Source organism: Ipomoea nil, unplaced genomic scaffold, assembly GCF_001879475.1.
Source record: "Ipomoea nil cultivar Tokyo-kokei standard unplaced genomic scaffold, Asagao_1.1 scaffold2694, whole genome shotgun sequence".
Taxonomy (NCBI): Eukaryota; Viridiplantae; Streptophyta; class Magnoliopsida; order Solanales; family Convolvulaceae; genus Ipomoea; species Ipomoea nil.
This window is the reverse complement of record NW_017619122.1, coordinates 4,002,556-4,027,470: the sequence shown is the minus strand read 5'-3', so window position 1 is coordinate 4,027,470 and position 24,915 is coordinate 4,002,556. Positions and strand designations below refer to the sequence as shown.

The 24,915-nt window shown below is 34.0% G+C and overlaps 1 long non-coding RNA gene across 1 annotated transcript; it reads right to left on the bottom strand.

Annotated features, from left to right (window-relative positions):
- Positions 1 to 484: 484 nt before the first annotated feature.
- LOC109155184 lies at positions 485 to 24,424 on the bottom strand. Its single transcript, XR_002049865.1, has 5 exons — positions 24,073 to 24,424; positions 17,516 to 17,521; positions 15,558 to 15,562; positions 4,311 to 4,321; positions 485 to 495 (listed from the first exon to the last, which is right to left on the bottom strand). It is a non-coding gene; the product is annotated as an uncharacterized LOC109155184 (long non-coding RNA).
- Positions 24,425 to 24,915: the final 491 nt, after the last annotated feature.

Genomic DNA, 24,915 nt, shown 5'->3' with positions numbered 1-24,915 from the left:
GATACTTTCAAACTCGACTGGACACAACCTTCTTAGGACAAACATACTTTCTACAAAAAGATTTCACATGTGTTCCCTGTGCAAAGGGAAAACTTATTCTAAGGCCCTCACGTCCTAAGATTGGTAAGATTGGTTTTGGGTGACCTGTCTTCCTGCAGAGGCCACAGGTTGATATTTGTAGACCAATTCATCTTTCATCTCGACCATTTTGATATTTCATGGTCCTTATTGATGCTTCCACCCGATGAACACATGTGTGCCTGTTGTCCACATGCATGAAATAAGGCATTCACAAAATTTATAATTCGACTCATTACATTGAATGCTCAATTCCCCGATTATCCTATTAAGAATGTAAGAATGGATAAAACTGGTGAATTCACCTCGTCAGCTTTTGACGATTATTTTATGGCCATGGGGATTAAGGTGGAACAACCTGTATCATTCGTCCACACCCAGAGTGGTCTAACTGAATCCCTTATCAAAAGAATTAAGCTAACAGCTAGACCATTACTGGAACGGTCCAGTCTACCAGTCACTTGTGGGGGACACGCAGTATTGCATGCTGCTGATTTGATACAACTTTGGCCAACTGCATAACATGATTATTCCCCCATACACATAGTACGTGGTAGAATTAACCATTTCCCTGTCTGTGTTTCGAGTCTTAGTATGTAGTCCATTTTATTGTATCACCACCTCACGCGTATCTCTATGGGCTATAAACCCACGTCTGCTGTTTAAATACCTAGAGCCCATTATAGGGGATCAATAGATACGCTGACTGCATACTTAATGGATATTTTTTCTCGGCATTAGGGGGAGATAATAGATTAACTTTTAATGGAATGCCAAGAAATTTCATAGAATGAAAACATCTTCATTATTAAAATTCCACGTACTAGTTAGACTGAACTGGAAGTTCAAAAAATAATCTATTTGCGATATTAGCAAATAATCTGCCAAACATATTTATTGATCATAGTGATCATAAAAGAGTGACTAGGTCCAATATACTTTCCCCAACTTGGACCAAATATATCTACCGATACTCCTTGACGCTAGAAGTGTAGGAGATCTATCGATGTAAAAGTTAAGAATCATAATACTAGATCTAGTAAGAAATAAACATTGTCACTCTTTGAAAAACTTGAATAATTTAGTCTAGGACACGCTCGTCTAGACAACGAGAAACCCTAGTCAATTCATAGGTGCACCAAAGAAACGTAATACTAGGAATGCGGAACGACCAGATCAAAATATCTTTGGGAAATGTCTAGAATCTGGTTGACTTAAATATTGCCATGAGCAATTATATATATGGGAGAAATTCTTGAGAAATGTTATAAGTTGTCGACAACACAATTGGCTTCACATTGCTCATATTATATGACAATCTGGATCCAGAGCTAGGTGCCAGAAGCGCCTAGATTTATTAACGTATAAAGAGAGCAATTAAAGGCATATACAACTCAACTTGCTAATATATTCCTTTCGTACACCATTGAGGTATTAACCCTGTAGGTTACAAATGGTGTGGAAGGAAAACAAGAATAACGAGGTGATAGAGTATGAAGCGAGTTTGTAGCCTATCGGTTCACGCAAAGACCCTTGATTGATTTTAATCAAATAAAATCTCCAACGATAAATGGCATTAAGTTCCGCTACATAATATCATTGGCAGAATAATAATAAATTTAGACATACAGTTAATATTTATCTTGAGAAATCCTTGATGGATTTATAATTCCCGAAATGAGAATTTATGTGTCATTATTTAATCTTTAAAGGGATGCGAATGGAGTTATTATCCTCATTAAGAAGGAATAATATGCACGATAAAGGGTTGATAATGAACTTATTTATTAGTTATTATCTTAGTCAATATTGATAGTGTAAACATCAATGAAATAACTAAAGAGCTTGATGATATCAGTTCATATCTAAAGACGGAAATTTTGAAATAAAAGCATGTGAAAGCTAAGTATTATCTCGACTTGAAGATCGAGTCTTTTATTGAATAAATTTTATACACCAGTTAGCCTATTTTTGACTTATCTATATGGTTAAGTATCATGGTTTCGTCAAACTATAGGTTGCCTAATAATCTCTTGAAGTGGATAAGGAACCGTTTAGACTCGGTAAGGATACCTTAACATTCCTTTACTTCATTTGTCGTTGGAGAACCTATTAGAACCAGAAGTTCCATAATCGCAACAGACATGATATTTGCGATAAAATTGCTAGTAACATCTAGGGCTCCTACTACAATGAAATATTGGAATAGTGTTGAATATATTCTCCGAGTTACAAAAGAGTTTGGTATTTATATGATAAACAAATGTATAGTTTTGATAGGCTGTTTGGGTATTGGCTATTTATATGTTTGATCCCCGTGAGGCCAAAATTCCATACTGGTTAAACAATGTATTACCCCCGATGTCTCAAATGAGGACGATAACCCTTGAGTTGCACAAATGATATATGAGTATGTTAAAGAATATTTGACAAAGCAAATATAGCGTCAAAATTCAACCAATACGAGCTCTAGAAGAGTCACAGAATTATTGTGCAAGATATTCACTCTAGTGACAATCCTGAAGATTTGACTAATCCATTTCTACAATTTTGGATATATATGTGTGGATTTGAAGATTGTCTTCTTGAGGGGGGAGTATCATTTTACAATCCTGAAGATTGGGTCTTGAAGACTAACAATTGTACTCTGTTCCTTAGTTAAGTTTTCCCCACGGGGTTTTTCCTTAAATCTAAGGTTTCTAACGAGGCAGTTAATCTAAAACAAGAATACACATACACCATGCACTCTTTTCCTCAAATAGTTTTTCCCATTGGGTTTTATAGTGAGGTTTTTAATGAGGCATGAGTAAGATATAGTAATGTAAATGGGGAGAAGTAAACAAACCCCAAAATCATGAAGATTATGCCTTGAAGGCTTATGGTTGTACTTGTTAGTGTTTTATTTTGTTCAAAACCCCAACATGTAATTGACAATATTATTATGGCAAATTAAGATAGGATTTAGCTTGGTGTCTGTTTACTCTTATAGAAGACTGATTGATCAGTTTTATCAACAGACGCACTTCCACTGAAGATCTGTTAAAGGGAGATGTTTCCAAAATGCTGAACGCGGTTTGTGAAGACAGTTTTGGAAAGAATATTAGCGGATGAGCTTGGAAGGTATGGACCGAATCTGAAAGATTTAATTCTTCAAAAAATACGTCCTACCATCTACAATCAAAGATATTTTTGGAGAGTGTTCCTTCATAGGAAGTATAAGTACCCTCATTCGATCAAGAATTACGGTTACGTGTTTAAGAAGACGAAAACGCTCAATGCTATACAGGAACACACATCTTTGATTATCATGTCTCTTCTCAAGGTATTAAGTTCTTGGTGATTATGATGAAGAACTTGAGAAGGATTAACGTTGCTTAATCGAAAGGACGCGAAGATCACTCAGTTGTGGGAATAACGTGGGACTGCGTCATTGAAGCGGACTGCATCAGAGTTTGCTCTCCAATTGTAGGGATATCATTTGACTTCTTCATGCTTGGCTCTCCGACTTCAACAATCCACTAAACCTTTGTAGACTGGGTACGTACCTTGTGTAGGGCACTTGGGTGAGATTGTTGTTTCTCTACCTTTGTACATTGGATTATGAGTTAGTGGATTGGACGCCTCGGTGATAGTCCCCCAGATGTAGATACACACTATATCGAACTGGGTAAACATCGTATGTGTTGATTTATTTTCTGCTTTAGTCTTTCACTCTAAACTAATCTACATTCTAACTGGATGGCTGACAAATCAAGTCTCTGAATCAGTCAGTCCAGTATATCAGTTGATAATCTCTAATAATAATCTTAAACTGAGGAAATGCAAAATTACAGTACTCTTTTTCCCTTAACTAAGTTTTTCCCACAAGGTTTTCTAAAGTTAAGTTTTTTAATAAGGCAACCAATACAATATATGTTTTACATATATCATGTACTTTTTTCTTCAACTAGGTTTTTCCCACGTGGTTTTCATAGTGAAGTTTTTAATGAGGCATGAGTATATCTTCTATTGTACTATTTTCTTGTCTAGGTTTTTCCCACAGGGTTTTCCTAGCAACTTTTTAACGAGGCATGATTATGGCCAAATAATGTCCAAGGGGGAGCGTTGTAAAACCTTATGTGGACACTATTCTATTGATGATAGGATTCTTAATACGGTAGGAGTCCTAATTCTGTAAAAGTCCTGAAGGCTATTGTGATAGAGATGTTATATATACAATTGTAATGCTGTACGAGTTTCTTCTCTGGATGATAATAATAATCACTTTTCTTTGTCTTTTCTCTATTCTTTATTCTTCTTCTTCTTGCTATTATTACTCTTTGTTACTATTCTCCACGAGCTAAAGGCTTGCAGACAAACTTGTAATTCAACAATATATAAGTTTATCTAAATATGTATATGATTAGAGATGATATTAACCATACAAAATTTTAATTTTAATTTTGTATGCTATGAAAATAGATACTTCACCAAATATATAAAGTCTAACTATATTATAATATTGGACGGTTTAATATTTTTTCATTTTTTTTTCTACTTTTTAAAATTTTAAATTCATAATAACAAAAAAATTTCCGTGCATTGCACGAGTATAATACTAGTACATTAATATAATATGGACGGAGTGATCAAGAGAAATGAGATTTCATAAATGATATAGAGCAATTAGGGTAATAAATAACAAAAATTAGCTAATTAATTTAGAGGCGTATTTGAATTATTTTAACTCATTCTGCACATTCAATACATTTATTCTCTATATTATTACAAACACACAAACTACAAAAGGATTTAAATTACCTCGGTGTAGGGGTAAAAGGCTCAAATAGGCAGTATAAGTGGGCTTGAAATGCAAAAGTAGTAGAGAGCCGGCGATGAAAAATTGAAGTAGTGGAGAGTCTACGATGGTGGATCAAATCAACAAAGAGTTGAAATGGAAGATCAAAGAAATAGAGAGCCAGCGGTGGAAGATTGAAGAAGTAAAGAATCTGCGATGAAATATCGAAGCAGTAGAGAATCAATGATGGAAATTTGAAGCAAAGGAGAGTCAACGGTAGAAAAGTGAAGCAATGGAGAGTCAATGATGGATGATCGAAGCAACAATGAGTTTTCCATGGAAGATGAACACAACGGAGACCCAACGATGGGAAATTGGAGCGACAGAGAGCCGCCAATAGAAAATCGGAGGGATGGATGCATCATGAGACGGCCACACGATTGTCGCATGGGAGGAGTCCTGTAACACCCCGAAATTTTGAAACTTTTTAAAACATATATATTAAAGGTAAATTTTCATTAAATCCCAAAACCAAACATAAGAGTGCGGGGTGCTATGCCACATCTAAGCTGGAGAGCTCAGATGCACAGGCTAAACTAACTAAATATCCTCAAAGCAATGTCAATACATAATCATGGCACGCAGGCCGAAAGGGAACTAACTAATCTACGCTTCGGATCTCTAGCGTGCTCCGGGGTCTACTCATCTGTGCCTGAAAGCCAACTATCTGTTCAGCGAATGATGCTGGTAACCCACTCCAACGCGTTGAAATACAATATAGGTAGATATATATATATATATATATATATATATATATATATATATATATATATATGAAAATCATTTTGAAGCAGGAAGATATATGCTTAGCAGACTCTAGCTTTAAAACCAGGAATAGACTCGACAGGTAGGGATAAGCACATTAATCAATGATAAACAGTTACATAAAGGCAGTATCATAACGAACATATATTTAAGGTCATAGTTCTCTTCCAAATCAATCACGTCATCCTTCAATCATCATTCATATCACATAGGCACACTTTGGTGGCGCCACGGGACCAATCGCATGCTCCGAACATGAGGGTTAGTGCGTATAGCACTAACACGGCCCCGCAGCACCCTACCTCATACCGCAGCATGAAGGGGTTGATCGCAACCAACTGAATAGACCGCCGATAGTTCGACGGCAGATCACAGCCCTACACACCGCTGACGCGCTCAGTCGGTGGACTATGATCCTCTTTTGGGGACTGCGACCCTACACACCGTTGACGAGCACAGTAGGTGGATCGTAGCTGATCAAAGCCCTACACACCGCCTGAGGAACTCATTCGGTAGGCGATGATCCTCGGAGACTACGACCCTACACACGCTGGCATATCACTCAATGGATCGCAGCCGACCATAGCCCTACACACCGCTTAATTACTCATTCGGTGGACTATGGCCTTCCTCGGGCTAGTGGCCCTACACACCGCTTGCGCGTCCAGTCGGTGGACCATAACACACGAGGCCCATGTGGACCGCAGCCCAAGAAGTGAATCACTGACCGCATCCAGGAGAATGAACCGCAGCTCAGGAATAACCAATTTGATCGCAACCAAATTGGGGGATCATGCATCACATAACACATAGTAGCATATAATAGCACATTGGGAAGGGGGAAAACGTATAGATAAACTTATGCGTTATTATCGACATACTATGAAAGTCCTAAGGGGTTCATACATCTTCTTCCTAGGCCAACGGGTTACCGATACAACTAGCATGCAATAAACGAGACTCTTTTATCCTAAGAACGGTACCCGAAACATCAAACTAGACTCACGCATGACAAACGGAGTCCGTTGGGACACCATGGGGGTTGGGGAAATCAAACGGGAAGCCAAAGTCCCGAAGTGGGCAATGACAAGCCGGTAGCCGGTGGGTGGAAGGCCACCCGCCGGCGACAGATTTCCGGGCAGAGGGTGCCCGCCGGCTGCCCGCTGCCGGCGGTGTTTCTTTGGGCAGCGGGTAGGTGGCTGGTCTCCCTACCCCCACTGACTCTTTATCAAAATAAACGCCCCGAGATCCTTTGTGGAACCCGAAACCATGCTTAGACACTTTTAAACGCAAATAACGACACCACGTAGGCAATTAATGGATCAAAAGCAACAATCACGTAGAACACAACCTATTATGACTCCTAGACATAATCAACACCCGAACATATGAATCCCCACCCAAATATACCAAGAAAATCCCAATACGAAATTCATGATTCAACCTAGGGCTCTAATCATATTTAATTTAACAAAATCATAGTTTATCTTTAAAATCAAGAAACATCAATACTTATCAAGAATGTCACATAATTATCAAGATCCTCTCATTGTCATCAAGATTATCAAGATCACACATAAAATCATCTCATCAATCATCAAGATCACATCACAATCATTATATCAAGACACAAGCATATGGAGGAAGCCAAAGAAGGGGATTATAGCAAGGAAAATAGGTTTTGTTGAGACATGGGTTACCTTTTAGCCTTAATTAAATCCCTTGGCTATGAAGGATCTTTCTTTAAGATTTCTTCTTTCTTGATTTCTCCTATGGGAATTCTTGGAATTTCTTGTGTGGTGAAAGTTATTGTGGTGTGAGTTCTAGGTGCCTCCTATGTCCCTATTTATATATCTAAGAGTCCCAATTAGGGTCTAAATGGTATGGGTTTGCTAATTCTATTTCCTATAGGACTAAGGGATTGGTTTTAGGGATAAAGGTCCATGGACTATGGTGGACCCCTTTTTAGCTAATTAATGGATTTTAATTCCCTTTTTAGGGTAATTAATTAATTAATTAGTTTGGTTTAGGGGTTGTAACACGGGGTGTTACAAGTCCGATGCACATGATCAAGATTCTATATATATGTCAAGTAAATTCTAGAACTGGAAAGAAAAACTTGTGTATTTAATATTCAGAATGAATTTGCCTTGATTTCTTTAGCATACTACAGCGCAGCAAGCTATTTATAGTCCAATAGATTAATAAATTAAATTCCCTACAAATTAGCCACTAATGAATTACATACAATAGCCATACATTCAAGCAACACTAATCAACATTCGCTACATTCTTGAAAACTTCCTCTACCCTCTCCCCGCCGCTGTGTGCCTGGATCTCCTCACCCAATTTTTTAATCACCACACTCACCTTTGACACCTTGTACAAGAGATCTTTCATCTCCGCTTCAGCTATGGCTTTTTCTTTCTCCTTGGAAAAAACATAGATTTTTTTAACATTTTAGGAGGTTAAATCGATATATGCATGTTATAAGTTAGAACGTATATATAACATTGTTCAATAAATTGTTTTCTGTATAAGTTTATGGATTGTAACATGTTTATTAAACATGTTATGTTCATGGAAAAGAGATATTTTGTGATACATATGTCTCAACACAACATGAATGTATGTTAATGTGAGGTTTTTAAGAATTATTTTGTTTTTAATATTTATATTAATTTATTTTCACATTTTGATCCTTTCATTGACTACAAGTTCTTTAATTCAAGTTTCTTTTGTTATTATTTGGTAGTTCCTTTACTGTGTTTTACCTCTTTTAAAGTGCATGTGTATATATTTCACAATTGTAAAATTATCTTGTGTAGGTCCATTATGAATGGTTGGTATGATCCTAGATACAAGGATTTTGGCTTACCAATTGATCCTTGCCTCAGAGCCTTGGCATTAAATTCAAGTTTCTTAAGTGGTAATAATTTTATTTGTATTTTTTTAAAATTATCTCGATGTAGGGGTAAAAGGCTCAAACAGGTAGTAAGAAGCTGAGAATCTGTGAGGAAAGATCTAAGAAGTAGAGAACCGGCAATAATGAAACGGCTGCACCATCGTCGCATGGGAGGAGTCCATTGCACTGATTCTAGAAGATGAAAGAAAGACTTTTGTATTTAAAATTCAGAATGGATTTGCCTTGATTTCTTTAGCATACTATATAAGCTATTGCAATAGATTAACAAATTTCCTACAAATTAGCCACTGATGAATTACAATAGCCATACACATTAAAACAATTTTCCTAATCTACTAGTTTTGCCAAAATCATCCGCTAACTACTTCTTACTTATGGGATACTAGATCATGATTATGCTAATAGTTTCATTTCAAAATGTTAAATTTTAATAATCTTCTCCCGCAACTCTTTACCATCCAACAACTCCTTAAAGTTCCAACTTCTTATGGGGTGCTAGATCATAATTATGCTAACAGTTTCATTTCAAAATGTTAAATTTTAATATGTAAACAAACCTATTTAAATTTTATGAATATGCCTGATAGGCATATTTTACACCCATATTTTAGGTACATCTTTATAATAATTCTGCATTAGTTATTTAATATTGTCTTATAATTAGTTCTTTTTATATATAATATTAAATATATAATATATATATATATATATATATATATATATATATATATATATATATATAATATAATATAATACATATTACGTACTATACTTATATAGACATATATATATTACGTACTACTATATATATATATATATATATATATATATATATATATATATATATATATATTATATTATTTAAGTGGCCCAGCCTTTAGCAAATACTAACTAATGTTTTGTTTTAATTCCACCTAAAGAATGTGAGGCGCAGGTAGCAACGAAAGAAAGCTTCGTCGACTGATTACTGGCGCGAGAACAAGCAGCAACTTCGGATGATTTCGTGGCTTAGCGCAAAAGGAAGAAAATGGATGATAGAAAATAGCTTAGGTTGATTTTGGAAAGTATATAGATAGTGGAAGATTTCTATTTTAAAATGTTCATGCTTGGTTCATTCTTCCCCTCTCGATTATTCTGTAAAGCTGTTATCAATGTCCATTCATTGCTAATTTCTTTAGCTTGGTTTAGTGAATTGAAGCCCCGGAATTGATTATGCTGTAAGATTATTTATTTATTTTTATTATATAATTTTTATGCATTTGGGTATTAAATATTCTTCTAAATTATTTGAATAGTTGTATCATTTAATTGCTAGGGAGGCCTACTAGTTATTTACTTGATATAATTATTTGCTATATTAGATAATGTTGTGCTACAAATTATTCTAATATTCAGTAGCAACTGGGTTAATTATTGACAGCTTAGTGATAATTGGACTCGGGTAGAATATTTTCCTAAGTTAAATGCAACCGCTTGTGCTTGTGTTATTTAGTTTGTCGGTTTTCCTAGTTCCTATTGCTGCTATTAAATTAAATCTATAGCGCTTGTCTTAGGTTATTTAGTAGTTAGGGGTAATTAAACCGCGTGTGCTTTAGTTACCTATAACTAAGGGAAAACGGAAATGAAATAATTTCACGACAAATATTCAATTGCATATTAATTGCTTTATGAATCAATAATCAGTGTTATATTCCGGTGGTGGATCTTTACTAACCAAGGTTTTCTATTCTGAGTGTTTTCAATATATTGTTTTCATTGCTTTATTCGTTTATTTTCTTTGATTATCACCTTCATACCAAAACCCCCTTTACTTTAATTTGAGCACATATTTTAAACTAGTTACTCCTCGTGGGATCAATCCTTACTCCCGCTACTATGTTTGTAAGGTTTTAATTTGGGAGCCTACGACAGCTCACCAATGCCCTTTTTAGTCTTTTTACGTTTATCAGCTTATCAAAAAGTTAATTTTATCAAACACTTTTGCATAATCAGATAGCTTAACAGCTATTCAGTTTTCAACTTCTAGCTTATAGCTTTTCAGCTTTCAGCTATCTTTTCAGCTAGGTTTGTCAAACATAGCGCCTTAGAATATGTTTGGAGAGCTTATTTAGGAGCTTATAGCTTATTTTAAGTTACTAATAAACTATAAGTTCTGTTTGGTAATGTTTCCAAAATAAGCTCATAGCTTAAAATAAGAGTTTACTTTGGAACGCTACTTTAGGTAGCCTCTCAAAATAAGCAGTAGCTTCCTAACTTTTTTTTCCATCTTTGTCCTTATTATTTTAAAGAATGACGTCGTTTGCCCTTCCCAATTAAAATCCTTTTCTCTTCTCCTTTATCCGCAACTTTCACCGCAATTATTATTATTATTATTATTATTATTATTATTATTATTATTATTATTATTATTATTATTATTATTATTATTATTAGATGAAGGAGATTTGCAACAATATTGCTACTTCATTATGGGATACTAGATCATGATTATGTTAATAATTTTATTTCAAAATGTTAATTTTTTTTTAGACAAAATGTTAAATTTTAATATGTAAACAAACTAATTTAAATTTTATGAAGATGTCCTTTTTTGTCTTTTTACATTTATCTACTTATCAAAAAGTTAATTTTACCAAACACTTCCCAGCATAACAGCTAGCTTAACAGCTCTTCAACTTTCAGCTCCTAGCTTATAGCTTTTCAGCTTTCAACTCCTTTTAAGCTTCCAGCTACCTTTTCAGCTCGGTTTGCCAAACATAGCCTTAATCAAACCAAATTAAACCACTATTTCATAATTGCAACTAAAAAGATTTAATATATTTACAATTATAATATAATAATTATAATAATTTTTTATTTTTGTTAATTATTTTTACAAAAATAATTTATTATGTAATAAATTTGTTAATATATTTATTAAATTTAATTAAAAAAGTACTAAAAATATATTTACATACAAGGTCACAGTCGGCTAGTCCATCGATTTCGGTGAACTCATGATTGTTACTTCGTATTTTAGTTGAATTTACATAGAAACCCATGAATTTACATACAAACTGATGATTGTTATTATAGTTGAATTGAATTTATTTGTTCACCATAATTGCATCAAATATGATTAATGGATAATTGCATCAAATAAATGCAGGTAATCCCAAGTTGAATGCACAAAAACAGACATGTGAGTGCACACAATTGCAAACAACCTATATTTATTTATAAATACATGGTGGGAATCTCATATTTTTTCATATGTAAATGGAACTTCAGATTTTCCTATATCACTACAAGAAAAATGCACATAGACAACACTAGAAAGACAACAGTTTTTAAGAAAAGTGTTGTCTTTTGTATAAAAGACAACAGTTTGGTCCAAAACCGTTGTCTTTGATACAACACTTTTGTCAAAGACAACGGTTTTTACTTAACCGTTGTTATAAGTGTGTTGTCTTTGTGCATTTTGTGAAAAGACAACACCACAACGACAACGGTTTTAAAAAACCGTTGTCTATGTGCGTTTTTTTTTTTTAAAATAAGACAACGGTTTCTTTAACTGTTGTAGTTGGTGTGTTGTCTTTAAGCGCCCTGGAATACACGACACTAGAAAGACAACAGTTGTTTAAAACCGTTGTCTTTGTGCACTCTTTTTTTTAAAAAAGACAATGGTTTTATTTAACCGTTGTCGTTGGTGTGTTGTCGTTAAGCGCACTCGAATACACAACACTAAAACGACAACGGTTTTATATAACCGTTGTCGTTACGCGTTCTTTATTTGTTTAAGACAACAGTTTTATAAAACCGTTGTCTTTGGTATGTTGTCTTTAAGCATATTTGAATAACACTACAAAGACAACGGTTTTAAAAAATCGTTGTCTTTGCGCATCATTATTTAACAGGTATATAAACTAAAAACAAGGATGTTAACAACAAGATTTGAACCTATAACCTCAACCTTAACAAGTAAATGATCTAACCAACTAAACAACACAAACTCCTATCTTTAAAGGTGCAACATCTGGTATATAACTGGGCTGCTTCTGTGTTGTTTGTGAAAACCAAGACAACAATTTGAGAAAATAGTTGAAGAATTCCCCCCAAGAAGAATAGATGAACTTTTCATACACACATGGATTAATGATGACCATTAATTTTTTATTTTATACGGTTTAGATTTTTTCTCATGTAAAAATGTGTTCTCATAGGAACGTGTGTGTGGGGGGGGGGGGGGGGGTGTGTGGTCCGATTCATCATGTGAGAACTACTGCTTGGGTGTGAACTTGTGAACTCACAATCCTATGAATAGGGGTGTGCAAAATTCGATAATTGTCAAATCAATCTTTTATCTTTAAATAATGAACACATCTTAATGACATACAGAGTACATAATATGTCATACATACCACAATTGTACAAATTGCCATCACATCACTCCTTTCCTTAATACTACATCAGATATCCAAACACAGAAAATAGGATAAGCCAAAGAATTTACACTCTACAAGCCGCAGCCCTATATATGCATGTTATAACATATATAACATTGTTTAATAAATTATTTTTGTATAAGTTTATGGATTGTCGGATGTTTATAAATTTATTAAACATGATATGTTCATGTCAAAGAGATATATTATTTTGCGATACATATGTCTCAACACAACATGAATGCATAATATGACATTACCTACTTTAAATAAGTTAATTGGGATAATAGATTAAGGAACATTTGGTTTAACTTATGTGTTCAAAATCTCATATTAGTTTTGTTTGGTTTGTAAAAGTGGGAGAAAATTATGTGAGCTTTTTAAGAATGATTTTATTATTAGTATTATATTATTTTTCACATTCTGATCCTTTCAATGACTACAGTTCTTTAATTCAAGTTTTTATTATTATGCTATGGTGCCTTTAATGTGTTTTACCTCTTTTAAAGTGTGTGTATATATATATTTCACAATTGTAAAATTATCTTGTGTAGGCCGTTATGAATGGTCCATATGATCCAAGATACAAGGATTTTGGCTTACCAATTGATCCTTACCTTAGAGCCTTTGTATTAAATCCAAGTTTCTTAAGTAATAATAATTTTATTAGTATATTTTTAAATTATCTCGATGTAGGGGTAAAAAGCTCAAACAGGTAGTAAGAAGCATAGAATTTGTGATGAAAGATTGAAGAAGTTGAGAATCGGCAATAATGAGACGGCCGCACGATCGTCGCACGGAAGAGTTCGTTGCACTAATCAAGACTCTATATATATAAAGGAAATTATAGAAGAAGAAAGAAAAACTTGTGTATTTAAAATTGAGAATGGATTTGCCTTGATTTCTTTAGCATACTACACCAGCTATTGCAATAGATTAACAAATTCCCTACAAATGAATTACAATAGACATACACATTAAAATAATATTCCTAATCTGATCTACTAGCTTTGCCCAAATCATCCGCTAATTAGCTACTTCATACTTGGTTTATCAACAAATTAAAAAATTGAAGCAGCACTAAGAAACGAGGGATGACTATTAGATATATTAAATATAATATACAGAGTATCTATATATATGTGTATATATATATATATATATATATATATATATATATATATATAAAAGTGAGAGAGAAAGAGAGGAATAGGAAAACAATAATATGTTATTGTTTCTCGATGATGTCAAATACATTGTAATACAATATATTTATAGTGTAAGCTAAAGAAATAAATTCCTAAAATTATGGCCACGTAACACTCCATGACTCCATGTACTACTTCACACTATGCCCATGTAATACTATGCTGCAATCCCACGGCTAAACTAATGCTAAGCATAGCCCACATAGTACTTTAATTTCTAACAACTAATTACTAGCTACTTGGTTCAACAATTATAATAATAATATTATTATAGCATTGCCTCCTTTAAACCAAGTTGGATATATTGTTCATCCCAATATCTCTTTCTTCAATTTAAGAAATGTCTTCGTCTTCAAGTTGGATATACTGACTTGTATTTCGTTCTATAAACCCACTTTACTCCAATTGGCTTCTTCCCATGAGGTAAATTTGTTAACTCCCAAGTACGACTCTTTTCAATGGCACGAATCTCCTCACCCATCGCCTTAAGCCAAGGAATTTCTGTAGCAGCCTCCTCAATGGATAAAGGGTCACAATCTGCAAAAAGAGCAAATTGAATAATCTCTTCATCTGACAGGTCATTATCATGACCCAAAACATAATCTTGCAAGCGAGCTGGTAAGTGGAACTCGCGCTGAGATCCTCTAACTGACGACTCTGGATGTGAAGGAGACTGAACATTATCTGGAATCGGTTGCTCATCAACAATTTTTTCAACAACAGGAATAACAACTGAACTTTCATCTTTAGCTAACCAATCCCAGCCACCATATTCATCAAAAGTAACATCACGACTTATAACAACCTTTTTAGTTTCAGGATTGTACAATTTATAAGCCTTGGAAGCATCACTATAACCAATGAATATGCATTCCTCACCTTTATCATCCAACTTCTTTCTCAATGGATATGGCACATGTGCATATGCCAAACATCCAAAAACCTTGAGATCTCTTGTGGAGGGTTTCTTCCCACTCCAAGCTTCCTCAGGTGTCTTATCACGAACACTCTTAGTTGGATACCTATTCAACACATAGACAGCACAAGAAACAGCTTCTGCCCAAAAAGGCTTAGGCAGATTCTTAGATTTCAACATGCATCTCACCATATCCATGATTGATCTATTCTTCCCCTCAGCCACTCCGTTTTGTTGTGGAGTGTATCTGGCTGTCATCTGGTGCTGAATACCCTTCTCTTTCAGAAAATTATCACAAGTAATATATTCTGTACCTCTATCAGTTCTCAAGATTTTAATTTCATAACCACTTTGCTTTTCAACAAAAGCCTTAAATTGTTTGAAAACATCATATGCTTCAGACTTTTGCTTCAGAAAGTAAACCCATGTTTTCCTACTGAAATCATCAATGAAAGTAATAAAGTACTTACAACCTCCAAGTGAGGGAACCTCCAACGAACACAGGTCTGAGTGAACAATCTCCAACTGTTTTATGGCTCTCCTTGACTCATCCACGGGGAAGGGATCTCTATGCTTCTTCCCAATCACACAAATCTCACAGATACGATAAGGGACATTCACAACAGGTAAATCAGAAACAAATTCCTTTCTCGCAAGATAGTTTAATTCAGAGAAATGGAAATGCCCAAATCGCATATGCCATAACAAACGTCAGAATTAAAGCAAGCAAGGAGAGTATGCTTAATTTTCAAAGGAAATAGTCGATTCTGGGACATATTTACCTTTGCAATCAAAACTCCTTTAGCATCTGCAATGGTACAACACCCTTGAGTAATATTTATCTTATATCCTTTTTCTGACAATTGTCCCATACTCAACAAATTTTGGTGTAGTTCAGGAACATAGAACACATCGGATATAAAATTGTGAATACCATCCTTCAATTGAATAGAGATTTTACCTTTTCCCAAAATTGGCACCTTTGACTTATTGCCAAATGTCGCTTCAGACCGAACTGATTCATCTAGTTCAGAAAACAATTCTTTCTTCCCACACATATGGTTACTACACCCAGTATCCAAGAACCATATGTTCTTATCTGCAGAAAAAACTATTGCTGGCCAAAAGTAATGTTTCAGAACTCTCACCAAAATTTTCAGAAGTGTTTTCAGCAATGTTTGCTTGATTTCCACGATTGTCCTCATTATACCAGCAATCTGCAATCTTGTGTCTATACTTGCCACAATTGTAGCAATGAAATGGAAATTTACCATGCTTGGTATTACCTCCACCTCTTCCTTGGTTGGAGTTACCACGTCCTCCTCCTAGGTTGAAGTTACCACGACCTCTTCCACTAGAACCTCCTCTTCCTCTTCCACGACCTCTACCAGATCCTCCACCTCTTTGATTAGTGTCAGTCACATTAAGGGTGACTTGACTCTTCAAAGCTTCTTCTGCTAATGGTTCCAATTTTGACGCAATTCTGTGAATATGACTTTCTACCATACCTTTCAGCTCTGCAATTGATATGAGCTCAGTTTTGTGTGACTCTGTTATCGAAGCCACCACATGGTCATACTTCATCGGCATAGTTCGAAGAACTTTTTCAACCACTGCACTATCTTCAATCGTATCTCCGTATAACCTCATCTTATTCACCATATCAATAAGACGAGTGAAATACGTATCTACTGTTTCTATAGAGGTCATCTCACAATTATCGTACAACCTTCTCAACGACTGCAACTTAGACTTCTGTCCCTGATCGACTCCTTTGTTTGATACCTTTAAGATGTCCCACGCTTGCATTGCTGTTTGAGCACGAGCTAATTGCCCAAAAATGGAGTAATGAACACCTTGGTGAATCTGTCCTAAGGCCAACTGATCTCGCCGTGTTTGGGCTGCATCAGCTCCTTCGGGTAGACCGGGATCAACAAAGCTCCAAAGATTTTGAGCTTTAAAATGTGTGGACGGCATAATTGGCAAATAATTGTAATCGAGTTTCCCACCCAATTTGGGACCCGACCATACAATATTGAAATTTGCTGCCATAATTCACTACGAAAAATATCTCGGGGTTGAAAGATTGACTGGCTCTGATACCAAATGTTAGATATATTAAATATAATATATCTATATATGTGTGTGTATGTGTGTGTCTATATATATATATATATATATATATATATATATATATATATATATATAAGTACAGAGAAAGAGAGGAATAGGAAAATAATAATATTTTATTGCTTGTCGATGATGTCAAATACATTGTAATAAAATATATTTATAGTGAAAGCTAATGAAATAAATTCCTAAAATTATGGCCACGTAACACTCCATGACTCCATGTACTACTTCACACTATGCCCATGTAAACCATGCTGCAATCCCGCGGCTAAACTAATGCTAAGCATGGCCCACGTAGTACTTTAATTTCTAACAACTAATTACTAGCTGCTTGGTTTAACAATTATAATAATAACTAGTTTTTTCTACGCGCTTTGCGCGAAAATTTATGCCCAATGTTGAAACTCGATTAGTAAATCATTTTAAAATAGATAAATAGATTATATTTCTCACAAGACTAAAGTGAAAGTTACGTATTAAATATGGAGTATTCTTATATGCAGCCTCTTATAAATTAATATTGATTTTAACTCCAACCAACTTATTAACATTTAGACCTGCTATGCAGGAGCCTTATGCCTTTATGTCATTTTGAATAAAATTTTCAGACCTCCTAAATTTATTAGAAGACTCCATATTTAAAATAGAATACACAAAGAAAAAGAAAAAACCTGAAACCTAATCTCTACCACATCTATCTTTTTAGGAATCACCAAACTAATTTCTGGAATAATAAGCTAGTCATCAAGCATGCAAATCCATTCCCAGCTCAAAAAGATTCTATCAACATACATTTTGGACGACAATGTTCACAATATCTCATGGATCCAATTTCCTTTCTTCTACATTTAAATTTCACTTTATACCAATTCAAGTCAAAAGGAATATGATTAAAGGGCCAAAAAATAAGATATAACATGTAAAGCATCAAAGCATACAACAACCACAGGCGTAAATAGAACCAAACATAAAACACTCACAAAAACAAAAAAAATGGATAAAGCCACAGATTCTTAAAGAATGGACAAGTACTATTGTATAATCAGTTACATATAACAATCTCATAACCATTGTAAAAGGAATCATACAATTGGGGGACAAAGGAAACCCATCAGATAAGGTATTGCAATTTTTGAGGTTTTAATATTTTAGCAATTCATTTCCATTTTTCTCCCTCAAATTGCATTATACAAGAAATAAAAGTGTCTAAATTGAACCATAAAAGACATTATAAATAAACATGGTAAGATACAATATTAAACATTAGCAGTCCAAGTTATAAAGCTATAAATCGATCATATCCTTACAAGCCAAGCATATTGTTGATTTTTGCCCTTAACAACAGAAAGTTACTTTTGTAGTTATCTCTATAATAAATTGCTTTGACGGTTCCTTGAAAGTAACAAGCAACAGCTCTTTGAAGATAGCCGGTGGAGAAAACTCCTCTAGTGTACCAGATGGCACACTCCTTTAGACTTCGTCCATCTGTGAACTCGGCATCTTCCGGTACAAGATATTTGACCGCAGCAATCATTTTGTCTAGCTCCACACAAACCGGTGTACCTGTAGAATCAACCATAAAGCGAAAAGAGAGAGTAGAATCTTCCCTGTGGTGCTGCCCTGCTGGAGCTGCCTCGAACATACTGCCCGCCAAAATGAGAGGGTGGTCTACTCTCTTCCCCTTTTTGGCAATAGCAAAAACAGCCTCTATAATAGACTTGTTGCCCTTTGTTGGGTTCCAATCTGCCTTAGTAGGTTAGGATTGTCTTCATGATGATCCGCAAGCTTCGCCCTCCCATTATTTATTATATGTTCTAATTCTTATTTAATTTGACAAAATTAATGAACAAATTTACCTTAAATAATAACCTATTAGAACATATAATAAATAATGGGAGGGCGAAGCTTGCGGAGATGAAAAACCGGATCTATTCAGACGTTACCGGTACTTTGTAGTGGGAGAAAGGAAAAGGGAGGGATATTGCTGAGGAGAGAAGAAGATGAGCGGAACTCCGGGCTTGCATTTAGATTGCCAGCAAGAGCTCCTAGATGATAATTCGTCGCTACATTGTAGTGAGAGAAAGCAAGATCTCTGTGATAAAAGATTGAGACTTGGATAGGCGATGAAGGATGATGAAGGAGGAAATCTCATATTATTATGCGATGAAGGAGGAATGTATCAGAAGCGTACATCTCAAATTATTACGCGTTAAGGGAGAAGGAGGAAACGTGGATTTTTAACAGTAACAGAATATGCTTGGGCATTTTTGTCTAAAAAAGAATAATGTACAATATTGATAACATAATGTACAAACAACTCAGCACTATCAACACAGACATAAACTCAGGGACATAACCTGTATTAATACTTATTATGTTTTTAGATATTATTATAACACTGATGGAGGATGGAGGTTGCCCCTGGTGGCAAATTATACCGTAGATTCATAATTTTATAAATATATGTTCATAATTCTAGAACTATATGTTCATAATTTTCGATGTTCATATTCTCAATTGTTAAACTCTGTATTCACAAATTACTATATGTTCATAATTTGATAACTATACAGTCTAGAAATTATGAATCTACAGTACAGAAATTATGAATCTACAGTACATATATTATGAATATACTATATAGAAATTATGAATCTATTGTATTTAAATTATGAATCTACAATATAGAGTTTATGAATCTACAATATAAAAATTATGAATCTACAGTATAAAAATTATGAATCTATACCCGTGTGCACCATGCATGGTGCACACGGTTGCAGAGCATAACAATCCCCCCTGGTGTGACGAAGAATAACAAACTCTGGACCATGCATTCAGGAGATGTGATCGAGCGGTTGACTGTTGGAGACGGTCCACGGCTCACGCCCCATAAGTTCTCTCCTTCCTCGTTAAACACCTTGACGGCATGATAACTAAACAAAGATGGATTAATTGTATTATTTTATTGACTTAGAGCATCATTATCAGTTGAGAATATTACGGGGATATTGTAAGAGTGATTAAGAAAGAGAAGATGGGAGGGTAGAGAAAAAAGAAAGAAAAAAAATAACAAAACTGAAATTTTTAAAAATAAATAAATAAATAAATAAATGAAGCGTCAGTCGCGCCTGAAGCGTTACACGGGCGCTTGCACTGCACGCACAACTTGTTTTTTGTTTTTTTTTTTTGTTTTTTTTTTTGTTTTTTTTTTGTTTTTTGTTTTTTGTTTTTTTTTTGTTTTTTTTGTTTTTTTTGTTTTTTTTGTTTTTTTTTTTTGTTTTATGACATTCTTTCCAAACTTTGCAGGAGAAATAATTTCTTAAGTAACCCCACCACGCGGCCCACATATATAAATAACCCCACTCAAGTTATTTCATCTTACATTAACCTCATATTATACTCTATTGTGGATGCTCGGGGCCGAGTTGACTATTTTTCTTTTAAAAAAAATCAAATGCCACATGAATTAATAAATTGCACATATTTTGTACTCCACGGTACATATAAACTGCGACCCAGGTAGCATTTAATAATAAAATAATTCAAACTCCACATAAACTGCACACCTTTTACGTACCATAATTGTCATAAACTGTACCAATTTTATACTCCACAAATTATCAAATCAATCTTTTATCTAAACTAATGAACACACCTTAATGGCATACTTAATATGACGTCATACATACCACAATAATACAAATTGCAATCACATCACTCCTTTCCATAATACTACATCAGATATCCAAAGACAGAAAATAGGATAAGCTAGAGAATTTATAGTCTTCGTACAAGCCGCGGTCGTAATAATCGTGGGAGAAGATTCTCTCAAACACTCATTGGCTCATCCTCACGCTCTGGGGTTTGTCAAGCAAATACACATGATAAGAAACTGTTTTTTTTTTTAAAAAATTTAATATAAAACTATTTTTGCATTAAGCAGTGTCCATATGAGTAGCTTATGATAATTTATTATATTTTTCAAAAAAAAAAAAAAGGCTGAAACTAATGGTAAAGGCATCCTCAATAGTGAAGTTTTTGGATCGGTTTTTGAGGTGCCAAGTAAGAGAGAGAAGATGGAAAGAGAAGAAAGAAAAAAGATTTTTTAAAAAAAGCTACTGTAACACGCTTGGCGGGGCGTGCACTGCACGCGCACGGCTGGGCGCTATGTTGCCTTCCACTCTAGATTTTGTCGGCTGCTATTCAATTTGGCGGGGCCCATGATCAAGGACAAAAAGGCCCTCTTTGCAGGAGGTCTTCACTTATCTCTCTTCACTCTCTCACCCCCCACATCACACAAATTTTCTCAAAAACTACACTAAAATCTACTAATTTTGATGACCTAATGAGGAGAGGCCAGTAGGATCCCAACTTCAACCTCCCAACGCTCCAAACATAGCTTCACCAGCTTGGCGTCCCGATCAATCAATGTAAGTTCAACATCTATTTAACATGTTATGATAGATTTTTTAACCTTTTAGGTTAAATCAATATATGCATGTTATAACATATATATAACATTGTTTAATAACTTGTTTTTGTATAAGTTTGTGGATTGTAACATGTTTATTAAACATGTTATGTTCATGTCAAAGACATATTTTGCGATATATATGTCTCAACACAACATGAATGCATGTTAATTAATATGACATGACCTACTTTAAATAAGTTAATCGGGATAATAGATTAAGGAACATTTGGTTTAAGTTATGTGTTCAAAATCTCATATTAGTCTTGTTCAATTTTGTTTGTAAAAGTGCGATATCCTAAAAAGTTGAGATTTTTAAGAATGATTTTGTTATTAGTATTATATTAATTTATTTTCACATTATTTGATATCATATTCCGATCCTTTCAATGACTACAAGTTCTTTAATCAAGTTGTTTATTATCCGGTGGTGCCTATAATGTGTTTTACCTCTTTTAAAATGCGTGTGTATATATTTCACAATTGTAAAATTATCTTGTGTAGGACCGTTATGAATGGTCCGTATAATTCTAGACTAGATACAAGGATTTTGGGCTAATTATTGTGTGGACCATGGTCCACACAGTGTTATGTGGACCATAACATAAAGTACATTTTTAATATACTAAATGTACATTATTTTTGTACTGAATGTACAATATACAATATAATGTACAATCAATACAAAAATAATGTACATCCCCTTAATACAATGTACATTATTTTTGTGCTGAATGTACATTATTTTTGTACTAAATGTACATTATTTTATAGTATACTAAATATGGTCTACACAACTTGTATGGACCATGGTCCACACAATAATGATTGAGGATTTTGGCTTACCAATTTGTGTAGGCCCATTATGAATGGTCTGTATGATCCTAGATACAAGGATTTCAGCTTACCAATTGATCCTTACCTCACAGTCTTGGTATTAAATCCAAGTTTTTTAAGTGGTAATAATTTTATTTGTATATTTTAAAATTACCTCGATGTAGGGGTAAAATGCTCAAACAGGTAGTAGAAATGGGCCCGAAACATAAAAGTAGTAGAGAGTATCGAAGAAGTAGAGAACCGGTAATAATGAGACGGGCGCACGGGAGGAGCCAGCTGCCCTAATCAAGATTCTATATATATATATATATATATATATATATATATATATATATATAAAGGAAATTCTAGAAGAGGAAAGAAAAACTTGTATAGTTAAAATTGAGAATGGATTTGGCTTGATTTCTTTAGCATACTACACCAGCTAATGCAATAGATGAACAAATTCCGTACAAATTAGCCACAAATGAATTACAATAGCCATACACATTAAAACAATTTTCCTAATCTACGAGTTTTGCTCAAATCATCTGATAACTACTTCATACATACTTGGTTTATCAACTAATCTATCTATCTATATTATATATAAAAAACAAAATCCTGAACTTAACTTTCCGCTCAATTCCTAAAGAATCTCGCTTTCTAATAAAATATATTGTTTTATACTTTCCTATTCGTACTATACTTCTCGGTTAAAGTTCCTATTCTTATATTATAAAATAGTGTAATACAATTTCTATGTAATAATCTAATCTATACTATTATTAAAAACAAGATCATAATCTATACAGCATGTATACTATATATAAAAACAAAATCTTCAATTTAACTTCCCGCCCAAAAGACTCCTATACTATTAAGGTTTGCCCAATATCGTAAAAATATGGTAATACAATTCCTATTCGGACTACAATTGTAGATTAAAATCTGGTAATACAATTCTTAATATAATATAATTTTTCCTACTTTCTTATTCCTAATATAATTGTAGATTAAAATTAGTAATCTTTATAATAATAATCTATCTATACTGTTAATAAAAGTAAAATCATCATCTTCAACTTTCCGATTCAAACTAATATAATTATAAATTAATTGGTAAAAAAACTAATAAAGTTTAATTTTGATATCAAAATTTTATATGAAAATTAATTAATATCTAATGAATTGTTATCACAAATTAAAGCCAATATATACTATATAACAACTGAAATACTCCGTATATCCTAAGCCAAGATTGATTCGTCAAGCTCACAGAAAGCCTAAAGCCTGCCCTTTCTCCATCGTCGATCTCTCTCTGCTCTCAGCCTGACCGCCTTTCTCACCTCTCTGCCTCTCGCCAGATGCTGATTTTGTGATATCTGTGTGCCTACAAAGCAACATTCCTTCGGTTGCAGGCAAACCAGGGGCTGTGTCTCATCCAGCACACTCAGGATGAGACAGACTACCTGGAAAGAGGAGAAATATGGACAGGCAAGATGATGATGACACGAAGACTGTGCAGAGCCAGCCTCTACCTAGAGATCTTTTCACGATTCGACAACTACATAAGTCTCGGGTTTCCAGTTCACACACAGGATCGGTATCATATGGGAGTGCAATTTCTGGAGAGCTCTCTGGCAGGAGTGGCGGCACCAGTTGATAGCAATTAGCAAGTGATACATCTTCCACTGTACATACATTAAATATTTTCATGTATTATTACTTAGGCTCCCTTTGTATCATTACCATTTACTTTTCTTCTTGTGTTATGTTGCCCCCTATTATGGGTTCTGAGGCAGTAGGAAAAGTTCTTTTTAGAACTAATTCTCTAACAATCTGTACCCATTGTCTGTGCTTAATTAAGAATATTCTTTACAAAAAAAAAGTCAATATATACTTAAACATGGAAAATTGTTACCAAATTCTAAGAATAGTTAAATCATTATAATTGTGAGAATAATGGAAACAAATTCTGCGTAATAAATGAAAAATTCAGGAACTCTGTGTAATTTTATAAGGAAATTATAATTTATTAAAGAGAAAATGACACTTTTTCCCCTGTGTTATTTACATATAGCATATTTCCCCCCTGTATTGTTTATGTAACCACTTTATTCCCCTTAATTATTTTTGAAGTGGCTATTTTCCCCCCTCTCCGTTAAATAAGTGTTGGGCTGTTAAATATGAGGGTAACAATGACATTTCACTTATTATTATTATTATTATTATTATTATTATTATTATTATTATTATTATTATTATTATTATGGGCTTAAATCATTTTTTTTATGATAGTGCTTATTTTCTCTGTCTCATCTTACTTATCTTATTT